We start from the raw sequence: 18,013 nt of genomic DNA, 5'->3' as shown, positions 1-18,013 counted from the left end.
CCCTGACTTCGGATGTGCCTGGGTCGCTGGTGCTACTACGGGCTAGCCAGCTATCTTCGCCCGCGCAAAAGCGGGTCGTAAGGCTTGTCAGGGCTGCCATTGTTCTCGGTTTTTCTTGGCCGAGGTGTTTGGCGAGCCATTCGTCTCGGACGCTGTGTTTGAAAGCTGCTAAGGCTTCGGCGTCCGGGCAGTCGACGATTTGGTTCTTCTTAGTGAGAATCTGTTCCAAAGCTTTCGGGCTGACTCTCCAGGCTGTTGAATTATATGACTTAAATCGTCTGCATCCGGAGGTCGGACATAGGTCCCTTGAAAATTAGCCCGAAAAGCATCGTCAAGCTCCTCCCAACTTCCAATTGAGTTTTCGGGAGGCTTTTCAGCCAGTGCCGAGCTGGTCCTTTCAGCTTGAGGGGCAAGTACTTGATGGCGTGGAGATCGTCTCCACGAGCCATATGGATTTGGAGGATAAAGTCCTCAATCCAGACCCCAGGGTCTGTGGTTCCGTCGTACGCCTCTATGTTCACTGGTTTGAATCCTTCTGGAAATTCGTGGTCCAGCACCTCATCGGTGAAACATAGGGGGTGTGTGGCACCTCTGTATTTGGATGTGTTGTGGCGTTCTGACGGTTGTAGTGTTCGGTTTTGGTTGTGCACTGGAGCGCGTTTCCTTGATCCGTAGATGGATCTGGTCGCGCCGGTCTTCTGATGCAAGTCCTCACGTGAATCGTGTGCTGACCTATGTGCGGCCTTGTTAGCCGATCTATCGTGGCCACAAGGTGGTTGATCCGACCGGTCGGCTGTCTTATTTTTCGGCTGTGTGGGCTCTAAGGCCTCATCATCAAATTCAGGCAACAGCTTGCGCTTTGGATAGCTCTTTGTGTGGTAACTACCACCATACTTTTCTTCATTGTCGAGCACTTTGTTCCATCTACTGTTGAGCGTATTCTGCGCGGCCTTAAGCCTTTGCTTCTGCTTCTTCAGACTCCTCGCGGTGGCAATAAGCCTTCTGCGGAGGTTCTCTTGTTCCAAGTGCCTTTCCGGGATGATGTGTGCATCTTCGTCCGGACTGTTTTCCTCTCCGGAGGGAGGTTGATGAGCTTTATCCTCGGCGTCGCCGTGTTCGGACAGCGGATCCGTACTATGTTCGCCGTTTGCTGGTTCATCCTGCTCTGCCGCTGGGTCAATGTGGTCGTCGTTTCCTCTGGAGTCGACTGGGGTGTTATTTTCTCTTGCGCTGTTATCGCTGTTTTTGCCGAGGCGGGATTTGGAGCGGCGCCTACGCCGACGCTTTGTTTGCTTCTCGAGGGAGCTATCCTTCGCTGCATCCTTCCGTTCCTCGTCATTGTTTTCTTTGGGTGTATCCACCATGTATATGTCATGTGATGAAGTGGCTGTCCAGCGCCCTGTGGGCGATGGTTCCTGTTCCTCTCCTGCATCGTCGTCCATGCCGTCGATGTCTTCGGAGTCAAAATCGAGCATGTCGGTTAAATCGTCGACAGTGGCTACTAAGTGGGTGGTGGGTGGGGAGCGAATTTCTTCGTCGTCCGCATCCCATTCTAGCCGGACATAGTTCGGCCAAGGTTCTCCTGACAAGGAGAGGGACCTTAATGAATTTAGCACATCGCCGAAAGGCGAGTGCTGAAGATATCCGCGGAGGTAAACTCCATGATCGGCGCCCAATCAGATTCGATGGGCACGGACACAAGCGGCTCGGAGTCCGTGGCCAGGGACGAATCCAATGATTCGGCAACACGGGTCTCGTGGGAGGTGAAGTCAGTATTCGGCTCTATCGCCACTGAGAGTGCGGCTTTCGTGGCGGGGTCTATCCACCCGTCCTCCGATGGCGCAATTTGTTCCGGATTAAGGGCCGGAGTAGTTGCATGCGTGATCTCCCGAACACTGTCCGACGGCAGAGCTAAATCATGCTCGTCATGATCGTGCAGTGTACCTGACATGGGCTCGAATCCGCCGAAGATCAAGTCTCCACGGATGTCGGCAGTGTAATTCAAGTTTCAAAATCTGACCTGATGGCCAGGGGCGTAGCTTTCGATCTGCTCCAGATGGCCAAGCGAATTGGCCCGCAGTACGAAGCCGCCGAATACGAAGATCTGTCCGAGGAGGAAAACCTCACCCTGGATCGCATCGTTGCCGATGATTGAAGGAGCCATCAAGCCTTACAGTGGCGACACAGTAGAACTCTCAATAAAAGGACCAATGTCGGTGTCAAAACCGGCGGATCTCGGGTAGGGGGTCCTGAACTGTGCGTCTAAGGCGGATGGTAACAGGAGGCGGGGGACACGATGTTTACCCAGGTTCGGGCCCTCTCGATGGAGGTAATACCCTACTTCCTGCTTGATTGATCTTGATGGTATGAGTATTACAAGAGTTGATCTACCACGAGATCGTAGAGGCTAAACCCTAGAAGCTAGCCTATGGTATGATTGTTGTTATCCTACGGACTAAACCCTCCGGTTTATATAGACACTGGAGGGGGCTAGGGTTACACAGAGTCGGTTACAAGGGAGGAGATCTACATATCCGTACCACCAAGCTTGCCTTCCACGCCAAGGATAGTCCCATCAAGACACGGGACGAAGTCTTCAATCTTGTATCTTCATAGTCCAACAGTCCGGCTAAAGTATATAGTCCGGCCGTTCGAGGACCCCCCTAATCCAGGACTCCCTCAGTGACGAAGTTGTACTTGAACCACTGTTCTGCCCAATATCTTCGAATCCATTGGATTCGGGTCTTCCGCTGATTGTAGTTTTCCTCGGGATCAGTTTTGTACATCTCATACAGATCCGGAGGCAGATCGAGAGCAGTATTGCCTCGGCGCTGCCTGCCACCTTTCCTAGCAGACTTATCAGTGGCCATGATATTCAGACTGATAGGCTCAGAACAGTGAAAGGCTTCCGTCTACTAGTCAGACAAAAACTGGCTTCAGGAGAGTGAATATGATGCTGTAAGAACTCTGCAAATGAATGCAGACTATGAGAACCAAGGGATTCTCCCACGGACATGTACCTGTGACAGCATTAGAGGTGCGAGGGAAGGGGAAGAGGTTATATGCATTCTAAGAAGATTTTGAAGATAAATCAGTCTGAAGACATTGACCTCATAGAGCGAAGACATTCACTTATTTGAAGAGAGTTGGTTCCAGATTTGTACGAATCCATGAATAAGTACAAGTGAGAAATATAACTAGTTGTGAAGCATAAGTGAATATCTTTTGCAAGATATGAGATGCAGACATGAACAGATCCAGATTTGGAAGTATAGAAACCACTTTTGGTTGAAGTGGATGGATTTGACGGATCAAAAAGACAGTAAAAAAGTGAGATTTAATTACCGCTGACGAACTGCTAGACGAGGCAAAGAAAGAAGCGGAGCAGTTCAATCCCACGCGCCCTAATTTGACGGTGGACGACACCTACGGCGGTGGCGGTGAGGACGAGGTCCACGGCCGGCGTGAGGACGGCGTCGAAGAAGTCGCGGCAGCTAAGCGCTTCATCTCCGGCATCAACGCATGCTAGCGGAGGCGCTAGGGTTTGAGCGAGGTGGCGAGGTGGAAGAAAAGATAATGACCGCATGGTGTGGATATTTATAAGGTAGAGGGCTGCACAGCATAATTACGCAGGTGCCCCTGGCGGTTCACATCTGATGGACATGTGGCGTGCATGCAACTCATTGAAAGTTGTTCCATGTTCCCACGCACGCCTGGTTTGTCGGGTGGTCGTTCCGGCTTCTCCGGGATTCAGGCAAAAGAGATATATCATTGAAAGCATTTTTAAATGTGTGTCTCTGTATCTTTAGCTGACAAGGATGCAGTGAAGACATTCGACAAGTTTCAATAGAACACATATGACTTAGATAGAGTTTGAGGAAGAAGCACAGAAGGGGTTAGGGTCCGATCACATTCACTTAGTTCAGAAAAAAGGCAAGTTCGGAGACATAGCTATAAGTGGATGTTGTACACGACAGAACTACATATATATATATATATATAGACTGAGCTATTCTGTTTCGCGTAACAGAATATTATTCTGTTTCGCTACTTGAACTGATGGTTTCAGGCGACTGTACTGACGATTTTCATCATGTCGAACTGATCCTCCTCGATTTTTTTTCGTCGGAACGGGGCGTGTAATATATCGTTGGAAAGCTCTTGACATCTAGATTACAATAATATAGAATTTTTTGCAAAATCATCATGGTTTAAGAGCAGTTTTGAAAGAGCCATTTTTTCAAAACTGCTCTTAAACCATGATGATTTTGTAAAAAAGTTCTATATTATTGTAATCTAGATGTCAAGAGCTTTCCAATGATATATTACACGCCCTATTCTGATGAAAAAAAATCGAGGAGGACAACTTCGACGCCTCAATTTTCATCAGTACAGCCGCCTGAAACCGTCAGTTCAAGTAGCAAAACAGAATAATATTCCGTTACGCAAAACAGAATAGCCTGGATGTGTGTGTGTTTGTGTGTGTGTGTGTGTGTGTGTGTATATATCAGAAGACCAAATCAGCATTGCGAAGATAAACTATGAAGATAAATCAATGTTGAAGACAAACCAAATGCGAAGTTAATGCAATCATGACGCCAAAAGAAAATCTTCGAGAAAGTTTGGCGGTGGCATTACCCACTGTATAGGAAGTATTAGACCCAGACACGGCACACGATTATCGTAGCGCTCCGAAGTCAAATTCCGTGTTAATGTATTCACACTTAGATTGTATGTCTTCATTGATTGAAGATATACGTTACTACGTGTGTTGCACATCTAAGTCGTCAACATGCATAAGCGTCAGGATGTGTGTCCAATCACAGGACATTTGAGGATTCTAAGATATTTAGCTCACACCGCAACTTGCAAAACCTTTTATCATCCAAGGGCTTTGTGAAGATATCTGCCAATTGCTCTTCAGTGTTGACCTGAATGATATCAATATCTTCCTTCATGACATGATCTCTGAGAAAGTGATGACGGATCTGAATGTGCTTTGTCTTCGAGTGTTGAACTGGGTTGTTGGCAATCTTGATGGCACTTTCATTGTCGTACTAGAGTGGCACATGCTTCAGGTGGATGCCATAGTCCTTGAGAGTTTGCTTCATCCATAGAATCTGAGCGCGGCAAGATCCAGCAGCAATGTATTCAGATTCAGCAGTAGAGAGGGATACACAGTTCTGCTTCTTTGAAGACGAACAGACAAGAGATCGTCCAAGAAAGTGACATGTTCCTGACTTGCGATCAACCTTGCCACCAGCATAATCAGCATCTGAGAATCCAACTAGATCAAACTCCGAGCCCTTTGGATACCATAATTCTAGTGTTGGGGTGTAAGCCAAATATCAATGAATTAGCTTCACAGCTAAGTGATGCGATTCCTTTGGTGCCGCTTGAAATCGGGCACACATGCAAACGCTAAGCATTATATCTGGCCTAGATGCACATAAATAGAGTAAAGAACCAATCATGGAGCAGTATACCTTTTGATCGAACTCTTTACCATTGTCGTCGGGACTCAATTGACCTTTGGTTGGCATTGGCGTCGTGTACCCTTTGTAGTCTTGCATTCCAAACTTCTTCAGGCAATCTTTGAGATATTTTTCTTGTGAAATGAAGATGCCATTGCTTTGCTGACGGATTTGAAGATCGAGGAAGAATTTCAGCTCACCCATTATGGACATCTGATATTGCTCTTGCATCATATGCCCAAACTCATCACTGTATCTCTTGTCAGTGCAGCCGAAGATAATGTCATCCACGTAGATTTGGCATACAAACAGTTCCCCATCATATGTCTTCGTGAAGAGAGTGGGATCTAGTGAGCCAGGTTTGAAGCCTTTTGATGTAGGGTGGAACCCTAGGTGGCCGATCTTTCACGAAAGGAGTGAATCCCTACGAAGAGCGCGATGAACACGAGGGGAAACACGAGGGAAACACGAGGGGAACACGAGAGAAATCACTCAACCAACAAGAATAGATCACACATGTGCTAGATCGATGAACACAAAGGTAAGATACAAAATCATTATCCAACAAAGGACGATACAAAGGGTAAGAAGATCACCTTGGATTCAAGACCCCCTCTTGGGTGGCCCCCATCAAGACCTCCTCACGGAGAAGAACCGGTTACCCTTTGTATCGTCCTTTGTTGATCGTGGATCTTGTATCTCCTCTTGTGTTCCGAGGATCTAGCACATGTGTGACTATATCTTGTTGGTTTGAGTGATTCTCTCGTCTTTTCCCTCGTGTTTCCCCTCGTGTTCTTCATGTCCTTAGTTGGGATCCGCTCCTTTCGTGAAAGATCGGCCGTCTAGGGTTCCACCCTACATCATCTTGGTATCATGAGCCACGTTGATCACGATTTCGGAGCCTCCCCGTTGTGTTTTCTAGCCTAGTTTTGTGGCCCGGATATCCGACCCGACCCGGACGTCCGGCCATCAGCCTGGACATCCGGCCCCTGACAGCATCACTTCCATCCTCCACTCTGTTTCTGGCCTAACTCTCGCCAAATTTTGTCCCGGTGCCCACATACACTTCCGCATACAACCACCACTTCCGCATAGCACCACCATAGCCCTTCCCGCTACCAACTCCGACAATTTTGACCCGTTTTGCTTTGAGAATTTGAGTTGTGGTTTCTGTGTCCTATTGTGTTTCGGCTATCTAGGTATGGTTCGACATCAACATCACCACCGCTCATCTTCACCAAGGACTACTACGAACGGCTACATCACAATTGTGGTATCAACCTCACCTTGGTATCACTTTGGTATCGTGATATCATCATACTCTCTTGCATTTGCATTGATAACCCCATAGCCTTACTTTTGCGTAGCTTACCCATCGAGACTAGCCTTTGAGTATTGTCGGCAATGTGACTTGTGCAGATTAGTGATCATACTTCCCATAACATACATACCATCATCGTGTTGCATATTTCAGTATCATCTCTTGTGTCACAAAGTTGTCATCGCATACACAATTGCTATCTTGGTTCGTGAAGCATTGCATGAGAAAAGAGCTCAAACAACAAAGAGCCAAACAAGCTTTTAAGCAAAAGAGGAAAGATAATCAAAGAGCTTATAAGCAAGAACCATAGCATCATACAACATTAAGATTGTCATACTCGATCATCTTGGATCAAAGCATAGGAACATCATACATATAGCATACTTGGGATAGAAGTCGTTGCATTTTTGCTTAGTAGGTTGTGCACAAGTTCGTATCCGCCTATTGTGCAATCGTGCTAGCGTCTCTCTAGTGTTGTGCAACAAGAGCATCTTGGTGGATTCCACATTTTGGCTCATCCTTGGTTGCCCAACCCCACTTATCTATTTGCGTGTGTGTTTCCGTGTACCATATCTTGCTATTGGTCTACTTGTTGCATTTGCAAATTCGTGAATCTTTTCCAACATTATTGAGTCTCACTTACAATTGCATCAAATTTTGTGCCACCATCCTAACCGAGCCCACCATAAGCTTTTACTTGTGTAGGTGTGAGAAACCGACAAGAATCGGTACCAATTGTGCTATTTCCTTGTTATACATTGGAGTGATCCTTGATCCATCTTCGACATCGGTCAAGGTACATTTGGTATTGGTTCTTCTTTTTCTCCCACTCACATATTTTGTTTGGAATGATGGATAGGCCAAGTACTTCTACCAACCCACTCTTCTTGGAGCAAGACGACGACATGTCATCCTACGTCACCAAGACTCAACTATTTGGTGCATATCGGGCTTTGCATCAAGAACAACTTGCTTTGGGCGACCGCATCGACAATCTCGCCACCGACCTACGACAATCCGAGCAACGTACAAGAGACTACTTCGACACATCCATGAGTTCCCTCAAAGAAGATATCCGAACCATGATGGTCCGCTCTTCTACAACTTCGTCCTCTTCAAGACGGAGCCGCTCAAGTCGTCACTCCGACGACACCCTCTCCGGTTCAAGTACACCGACATCAAACACTCTTCGTCGTGCCGCACGTCAAGACCGTCAAGCAAACCGCAATCCGCTACACGACACCGACTCTCAAGAGCATCGACATCGTCAAAACCAAGCTGCATTCGCACAAGCACAAGAACGGCAACACCAACGACAACAAGAACAAGAGGAGCGAGCGCGACAACATCAAGATGCACAAGACGCCGAGGCACAACGTCAAGAACAACAACCACGGGAAGCTCAAGCACTTGATGCGCAACGTGCCCTTCGAGATTCAAGTCGAGCCGTAGCCAATCGAGGCCGACAAGCTCGTCTACGTCAAGAAGCACTTCGCGACGAAGCTCAAGAAAGAATTTACCAAGCACGTGTGCATCGACAAGCTCCTCGCCAGGATCGACAAGCTCCTCCTCAAGCGAGACAAGAATGTCAAGTCCATCGAGAGCAAGAAGACAATGGACCCCCTCCTCGCCAAGAGCAACATGAGGTCGACAACCCTCCTCGCCAAGAGCAACATGAGGAAGACAACCCTCCTCGCCAAGAGCAACATGAGATCGTCAATCCTCAACGACATGGGCGTCATCATCCCCAACCCCAACACAATGAAGAACAACGATATGGCAAGCTAAAGTTCACCATGCCCAAGTTTACCGGAAGAAATGACCCCGAAGAGTACATATCATGGGCATTGAAGGTTGACAAAATCTTCCGCTTGCACAACTACGAAGAAGAGAAGAAGATCGCAATGGCATCCCTCGAATTCCAAGACTACGTCCTCATTTGGTGGGAACAAGTCATTGAGCGCCGAGCGGCAAGAGGTGAACCACCCATCACCACTTGGGCACAAATGAAGGATGTCATGAGAGCACGATTCGTGCCAAACTACTACAACCGTGACCTCTTCAAGAAACTCCAACAACTCAAGCAAGGAACCAAGAGCGTTGAAGAGTACTACAAGGAAATGGAGATTGCCATGATACGAGCCAATGTCAAAGAAGATGATGAGCAAACTATGGCACGTTTCTTGAATGGACTCAATCACCCTATCGCGAAGATTGCCGACTTCCAACCATACTCGAACCTCATCGAGCTAGTGCATCAAGCTACCAAAGCGGACGGCAAGTACAAGACGACTTCAAGTATGCCAAGTTCTCATCCAAGTCCTATGGCCTCTCCAACAATCAAGCTTCGACGACTCCAACACCTTCTACCTCAACCAAACCATCTATAAGCAACGCGACAAGTCAAATTACAAGAAAGCTTCGACAAGCTCAAGTCGTCCTCCTTCTACAAGCAACTTCAAGCCGAAAGCTTCATCATCATCTACTCCAACCGATGAGACCATCAAGACACGTTCCATCAAATGCTTCACATGCGGAGGCCGAGGCCACAAGTCTTTCGAATGCACAAACAAGCGCACCATGATCCTCAACGACGACGGAACCTACGACTCAATGAGTGAAGGAGAAATGGAAGCCCTTGAGCAAGTGGCCATGCACCGACAAGTGAACAACGACGATGAAGATGATCAAGTCTTTTGCGACGAAGATTCAAGTCCCGCTCTTGTTGTCTCCAAGGTCTTGACTCTTCAACATCAACAAGACGAAGATCAAAGATGCCATATCTTCCACACAAAGGCCGGCATCAATGGAAGGTCCGTCAAGGTCATCATCGATGGAGGGAGTTGCCATAACTTAGCAAGTGAAGAACTATGCTCCAAATTCCAATTGGCCAAGATGAAGCACCCGCACCCCTACAAGGTTCAATGGCTAAGCGACAACGGCACAATCCAAGTCGAGCATAGGGTACAAGTCTCTTTCAAGATCGGAGCTTATGAAGACACTTTGGAGTGTGATGTCCTTCCGATGACCGTGTGCCACCTCCTTCTTGGACGGCCATGGCAATTTGACCGAGGTGTCATCCACAATGGGCGTACAAATCACTATAGCTTCAAGATGAAAGGGAAGGAGTTTGTGCTACGACCTATGTCTCCAAGCCAAGTACTCGCCGACAAGCAAGCCACCCATCGTGGAGAGAATAGTGAGAGAGCGAACCACCATAAGGAGAGTGAGCGCCACAAGCCCAAATTTAGTGCCTCCACGATGAGCGGCAATAAGAGCTTAGTCCTATTTGCCACCAAACGTGAGATGAGAGAAGTGTGTGAGAACCCATCGAGTGTCCTACACTATGTCCTATTGTGCAAGTACGAGGCACCAAAAACTAACAACTCTCACAATCTACCTTTGGTGTTATCTTCTTTATTGCGGGAATTTCAAGATGTTTTCCCCGATGAGCTACCTCCGGGTCTACCTCCACTATGAGGCATTGAGCACCGAATCGACCTCATCCCCGGAGCACCTCTTCCTAACAAGGCCCCATACCGCGTCAATCCTGAAGAAACCAAATAAATACAAAGGCAAGTAAAGCATCTCATAGACCATGGACATGTGCGTGAAAGTTTGAGTCCTTGTGCCGTACCGGTCATTCTTGTGCCAAAACGAGACGGTAGCTTTCGCATGTGTTCCGATTGTAGACCTATCAATGCTATCACCGTTCGATATAGGTACCCCATTCCACGCCTTGACGATATGCTAGATGAACTTAGCGGTGGCACTATCTTTTCCAAAATTGATCTTAAAAGTGGTTACTATCAAATACGCATACAAGAGGGTGATGAATGGAAAACCGCTTTCAAAACAAAGTTTGGTTTGTATGAGTGGTTAGTCATGCCTATGGGTTTATCGGAAGCACCCGGTACCTTCATGCGTCTTATGCATTATGTGTTTCACCCTTACATTGGTGAATTTGTTGTTGTCTACTTCGATGATATCCTTGTGTTTAGCAAATCTCTCAAAGAGCATGTCACCCACCTTCGCACCGTGCTACAAACTCTTCGAAAAGAGCAACTTTATGCTAATATGGAAAAATGCCTCTTTGGTGTTGATAAGCTTGTTTTCTTGGGTTTCGTAGTATCTTCTAAGGGTGTTCATGTTGATGAATCTAAGATCAATGCTATTAGAACTTGGCCCCAACCAACTAATTTGCAACAAGTGCGTAGTTTTCTTGGTTTAGCCGGTTTCTACCGTAGATTTGTGAAGGATTTTAGCACCATTGCTTCACCTTTGCATGCTTTGAGTAAGAAAAATGCACCGTTTGTTTGGGGAACATCCCAGGATATCGCTTTCAATGAGCTTAAGAATTTGCTTACTCATGCTCCCGTGCTTGCTTTACCCAACTTTGACAAACCTTTTGAGATACATTGTGATGCTAGTGGTAATGGCATAGGAGGTGTGTTAACGCAAGAGAAGCGCCCCATTGCATACTTTAGTGAGAAACTCTCCGGAGCGCAACTCAATTACCCCATCTATGACAAAGAGCTATATGCTTTAGTCCGAGTTTTGCGTGAATGGGAACATTACCTCCACCCTCATGAGTTCATCATCAATACCGACCATGAAACGCTTAAATACCTTAAGGGTCAAACTAAGTTGAACAAGCGTCATGCTAAATGGAGTGAATTTATTAAGTCTTTTCCTTATGTCATCAAGTATATTAAAGGTAAGGAAAATGTTGTGGCGGATGCGCTTTCCCGTATATGCATGCTTGTTACTCAACTTGAATTGAATGTCATTGGTTTTGAGCACATAAAAGACTTGTATGAGCATGATCCTACATTTGCTATTCCTTATGCCAAGTGTTTGACGCATACTTCTTGGGATCGATATTACCTCAAGGATGGTTATCTTATGAGAGCTAACAAACTTTGCATCCCCGAGTCTTCTCTTCGTTTGTTACTTTTGTAAGAATCTCATGGAGGAGGACTAATGGGACATTTTGGACGCGAGACATTCTCCACGCTCTCCAAGAACTACTTTTGGCCCAAGATGTTTCGCGACGTCAATCGCTTCACCAACCGATGGTCTACATGTCGCAAAGCTAAGTCTAAAGCCCAATCTCATGGCCTTTACATGCCACTTCCAATTCCATATCAACCATGGGAAGATATTAGCATGGATTTTGTGCTTGGTTTGCCTAGAACTCGAAATGGCAAGGATTCTGTTTTTGTTGTTGTGGACCGATTCTCCAAAATGGCTCGTTTCATTCCTTGCAACAAGATAGACGATGCTTCACATGTTGCAACTTTGTTTTGTAGGGAAATATTGCGCCTTCATGGAGTGCCAAAGACGATTGTCTCGGACCGCGACGTCAAGTTCTTGAGTTACTTTTGGAAGACCTTGTGCGCCAAGCTCGGAATCAAGTTTTTGTTCTCTTCGGCATACCATCCACAAACCGACGGCCAAACGGAGGTGACGAACCGCACGCTCTCCACTCTACTACGCATGTTGATAAAGAAGAACATCAAGGAGTGGGAGGAGTGCCTACCTATCGCCGAGTACGCCTACAATCGTCCAAGACATTCGACTACCGGCAAGTCCCCCTTCGAGGTCGTCTATGGCTTCAACCCATTGTCACCATTGGACATTCTACCTCTACCGCTACAAGAGCGCGCAAACATGGACGCGAGTGCCCGACTCAACTTCCTCAAGGAGATGCACGAAGATACAAGGCACACCATCGAGCGCCAAGTACAACGACTCGCGACCAAGCTCAACATCAACAAGCAACCGATGATATTCCAAGTTGGAGATCTTGTGTGGCTACACCTTCGCAAGGACCGCTTCCCCAACGAGCGCAAGTCCAAACTTCTACCACGAGCCGATGGACCCTTCAAGGTGCTTGCACGCTACAACAACAACGCATACAAGATCGACATCCCACGCAACAAGTACTCAGTGAGCGACATCTTCAACATCAAAGATCTCTCCCCGTACCATGGTGATGAGGATTTCGATCCGAGGTCGGATCTTTCCCAAGGGAGGGGAGATGATGCGGAGCATCCTACGATCATCCCCATGGACCTACCATCGTCTCATCAAGAGCCAAGAGGACCCATGACACGAGCACGAGCTAGAGCTCTCGAGAACGAGGTGACTTCCTTCCTTAGTGATATCACATATGATCCACTCGAGACATGGCTACTACCTAAGTCCGATATGCTATGCATGATCAGGTGTCAAGAGGACTCTCCCGAAGATGCACGTGAAGAAGGACAAGCCGCCAAGTCCATGGATGAAGAGAACCAACGGAAGAAGGCAAGTTCACTTTCTAGGCCCCGGACATCCGGCCCCTGGAGCGTCCACACCCGCAGCAGACCAGCCACCCTACAGCTCCAGGCCCCGGACATCCGGCTCCAGCCCGACATCCGGCCCCAGCCCGGACATCCGGCCAGAAGCCCAGAAATCCGGTGCCACGCACCAGAACCTACAGAAGCTATCATCGTCAGCCCGGACATCCGGCCCCCTAGCCCGGACATCCGGCCCCTCCCGAAGCCCCAGACATCCGGCCCGACGCCCGGACATCCGGCTCCACCTGTCTATGCACAGTAAAGGGCCGAGGCCCATGTACCTGTTCGCCCCCTAGACTATATATACTCCATCCCCTTCCTCTTTCTAGGGTCAGCAAAGGATTAGCTCATTTAGAAATAGAGCTTTGCTCATCCATTACGGATCTACTCCACGAGAGAGACCGCGGCCCCTCTACGGTACTTGGCGCTCGATGGTGTGCCTTGTATCTTCATGCATCTTCTTGAGGAAGTTGACTCGGGCACTCACGTCCATGTTTGTGCGCTCTTGTAGCGATAGAGGTAGAATGTCCAATGGTGACAATGGGTTGAAGCCATAGACGACCTCGAAGGGGGACTTGCCGGTAGTCGAATGTCTTGCATGATTGTAGGCGTACTCGGCGATAGGTAGGCACTCCTCCCACTCCTTGATGTTCTTCTTTATCAACACGCGTAGTAGAGTGGAGAGCGTGCGGTTCGTCACCTCCGTTTGGCCGTCGGTTTGTGGATGGTATGCCGAAGAGAACAAAAGCTTGATTCCGAGCTTGGCGCACAAGGTCTTCCAAAAGTAACTCAAGAACTTGACGTCGCGGTCCGAGACGATCGTCTTTGGCACTCCATGAAGGCGCAATATTTCCCTACAAAACAAATTTGCAACATGTGAAGCATCGTCTATCTTGTTGCAAGGAATGAAATGAGCCATTTTGGAGAATCGGTCCACAACAACAAAAACGGAATCCTTGCCATTTCGAGTTCTAAGCAAACCAAGCACAAAATCCATGCTAATATCTTCCCATGGTTGATATGGAATTTGAAGTGGCATTTAAAGGCCATGAGATTGGGCTTTAGACTTATCTTTGCGACATGTAGAGCATCGGTTGGTGAAGCGATTGACGTCGCGAAACATCTTGGGCCAAAAGTAGAGGGGCCGCGGTCTCTCTCGTGGAGCAGATCCGTAATGGATGAGTAATGCTCTATCTCACATATGAGCTAAACCAATGCTAACCCTAGAAAGAGGAAGGGGATGGAGTATATATAGTCTAGGGGGGCAAAGAGGTACATGGGCCTCAGCCCTTTACTGTGCGCAGACAGGCGAAGCCGGATGTCCGGGCGTCGGGCCAGATGTCCGGGGCTTCGGGAGGGGCCAGATGTCCGGGCGAGGGGGCCGGATGTCCGGGCTGACGGCGATAGCTTCTGTAGGTTCTGGTGCATGGCACCGGATTTCCGGGCTTCTGGCTGGATGTCCGGGGCCTAGAGATGTAGGGCGGCTGGTCTGTTGTGGGTGTGGACGCTCCAGGGGCCGGATGTCCGGGGCCTAGAAAGTGAACTTGCCTTCTTCCGTTGGTTCTCTTCATCCATGGACTTGGCGGCTTGTCCTTCTTCACGTGCATCTTCGGGAGAGTCCTCTTGACACCTGATCATGCATAGCATATCGGACTTAGGTAGTAGCCATGTCTCGAGTGGATCATATGTGATATCACTAAGGAAGGAAGTCACCTCGTTCTCGAGAGCTCTAGCTCGTGCTCGTGTCATGGGTCCTCTTGGCTCTTGATGAGACGATGGTAAGTCCATGGGGATGATCGTAGGATGCTCCGCATCACCTTTGCTCTTCAGGAAGTCTTTGAGTGTGTCATACCAGGCTCGAGGTGCTTGTTTGAGGCCATACAGTACCTTGTTGAGCTTGTATACCATGCCAGGACGCTTTGGGTCTTCAAAACCAGGTGGTTGTGCAACATACACTTCTTCTTCATTTTTGCCGTTGAGAAAGGCACTCTTCACATCCATTTAGTACAGAAGAATGTTGTTGTGATTGGCATAGGCTAGCAGAATGCGAATAGCTTCAAGCCTAGCCACAGGAGCAAATGTTTCATCGAAGTCAATCCCTTCAACTTGAGTGTAACCTTGAGCAATGAGACGAGCCTTGTTTCTGACGACTTGACCATGCTCATCTGGTTTGTTGCGATATATCCATTTGGTGCCTATGATATTGTGCTTGCGAGGATCAGGATGCTTAACTAGCTCCCAAACATTGTTCAGCTCAAACTATTGAAGCTCTTCTTGCATAGCTTGAATCCATTCAGGTTCCATGAAGGCTTCATCAACTTCTTGGGTTCAGATATAGAGACAAATGCAAAGTTCCCACAGAAATTTGCTAGCTATGTTGCTCTTGAACGAGTGAGTGGACCAGGTGCATTGATGCTATCAATTATCTTCTCATTTTGTACTTCATTTGCAACACGAGGATGAACTGGATGAAGATTTTGCCCTTGCTGATCATTGTCTTCATCTTCAGCATTGGCTTCAGGCTGAGCAGTGTCTTCGGGTTGATTAGGTGCAGAAATGATGATTTCCTCTTCAGCCTGTGCCTCTGAAGGTATGATTTATCCAGTACCCATAAGCTTGATAGATTCACTTGGTGAGGCTTCATCTAGCACATTTGGCAGGTGCTCTCTTTGCGAGCCGTTAGTCTCATCGAACCGCACATCCACAGTTTCAACCACTTTATAGTGAAAGAGGTTGAAGACACTGCAGGAATGCGAATCCTTTCCGTAGCCAAGTATAAAACCTTCATGTGCTTTTGGTGCAAATTTTGAAGTGTGATGTGGATCCTTGACCCAACACCTAGCACCAAATACTCTGAAGTAGCTGACGTTTGGCTTCTTACCAGTCAGGAGCTCATCTCATGTCTTCTTTAGAAGCTTGTGAAGATAAACACGGTTGATGATGTGGCATGCAGTATCAATGGCTTCAGGCCAGAATTTCCTTGGTGTCTTGTACTCATCAAGCATCGCTCGTGCCATCTCAATGAGGGTTCTGTTCTTGCGCTCTACGATGCCATTCTGCCGGGGTGTGTATGGAGCTGAGAACTCATGTGTGATGCCCAATGTATCAAGATAAGTGTCGAGGCCGGTGTTCTTGAATTCTGTGCCGTTGTCACTTCAAATGTGCTTGATCTTGATGCCATAGTTGGTCATGGCGCAATTGGCGAATCGTCTGAAGACATCCTGCACTTCATTCTTGTAGAGGATTATGTGCACCCATGTATATCTTGAGTAATCATCAACAATGACGAAGCCATAGAGGCAAGCAGTGGTAGTAAGGGTAGAGTAGTGAGTAGGGCCAAATAAGTCCATGTGAAGCTGCTCGAAGGGACGTGTCGTTGTCATGATTGTCTTCGAGGGATGCTTGGCTCTAGTCATCTTTCCAGCTTCGCAGGCACCACATAGATGATCCTTCTTGAACTTGACGCCCTCGATCCTTATGATATGCTTCTTCTTTGCGAGAGTGTACAAGTTCCTCATGCCAGCATGCCCTAGCCTCTGATGCCAGAGCCAGCATTCTAAAGCTTTTGCTAGAAGACATACGGCCAGTTGTGGTCCTGCTGAGAAATCTACCATGTACAGATCATCTTTTCTGTACCCTTCAAAGACTAGAGATTTGTCAGATTCCATAAGCACAAGGCAACGATATTTTCCAAATATCACAATCATATTCAGATCACAAAGCATTGAGACAGACATTAAGTTGAAACCAAGGGATTCAACAAGCATCACTTTATCCATGTACTGATCCTTTGAGATTGCAACTCTACATAGACCCAATACCTTGCTTTTACCAGTGTCAGCAAATGTGATGTGACTCTTGTCAGACGGGCGTAGGGTTGAATCCCTGAGAAGACTTCGATCACCAGTCATGTGGTTAGTGCATCCACTGTCCATAATCCACTCAGAAGCCTTTGGTGTCGTACCCTACAGTGCAGTTAGGGGGATAGGCTTCGACGAGGGAAATGTGAAGCATAAACATTTGACGAACAAGCATATTATCAAAGTTCAGATCCTGGTTAGGGTACATAGGATGTTTGTCAAGAAACCCCGGGACGAAATACATAGTAAGACCATTTTGGCATTTTATCTTGCGTCCCACAAGATGTTTTAGGTCCCCAGTATAAGCATCAGAAGCCTTTGATTTTCGGCTGGAGACCTTTCCCTGCAAAAGAGAGTTAATTTTTCTTAACCACCCACATCTTCAGGGGTCGCTTAGAAGCAATGAGTCTAAGTGCAGCATCTAAGAACTTCGGCTTTGGACCCTAGCAAATAGCCTTGCAGGAGGTGAATAATACTCATAAGAATAAGCAGAAAAGTTCTTGGTCTTATGAACATATTGGTTTGATGAAACACGCTCATATTCATAAGTATGAGTATGGTTTCCCTGCAAAACATTGGCGTTAGGGTGACTCTGGTGAGTCCTCTGTCTGTATGAAGCCTTTGGACCATATGAAGCCTTTGGTCTGGGGTTTGTCTTCTTCTCAGGTGGTGTCATGATGACATTCACAGGAAGCTTCTCAAGACAACTTTTGGGCACCCAGATCTTTTTCAAAGGTGGTCCATTCCTGCAGAATATACCTGGCAAACACTTCACCATTCTGATTCTTAAATAGTTTATAGTTTGCATCAAAGGATTCATCAATGATAATCGGGTTAGCACAAGTGAAGCCAAATAAGGTAGATGGATCCACTGAAGGTTCCTTTGCAGCAACACATGTGGTTTTGGGGTACTGCTCAGGCTTCCAGTATGAACCATCAACATTCATTTTCCTCTCGATCCCAACACCCTCTTTCCTATGGTTTCGGTTCAGAATCTGTTTCTTGAGGACATCA

The sequence above is a fragment of the Triticum aestivum genome, chromosome 6D, assembly GCF_018294505.1.
Source record: "Triticum aestivum cultivar Chinese Spring chromosome 6D, IWGSC CS RefSeq v2.1, whole genome shotgun sequence".
Lineage (NCBI taxonomy): Eukaryota > Viridiplantae > Streptophyta > Magnoliopsida > Poales > Poaceae > Triticum > Triticum aestivum.
Note: the sequence above shows the minus strand (reverse complement) of the source record.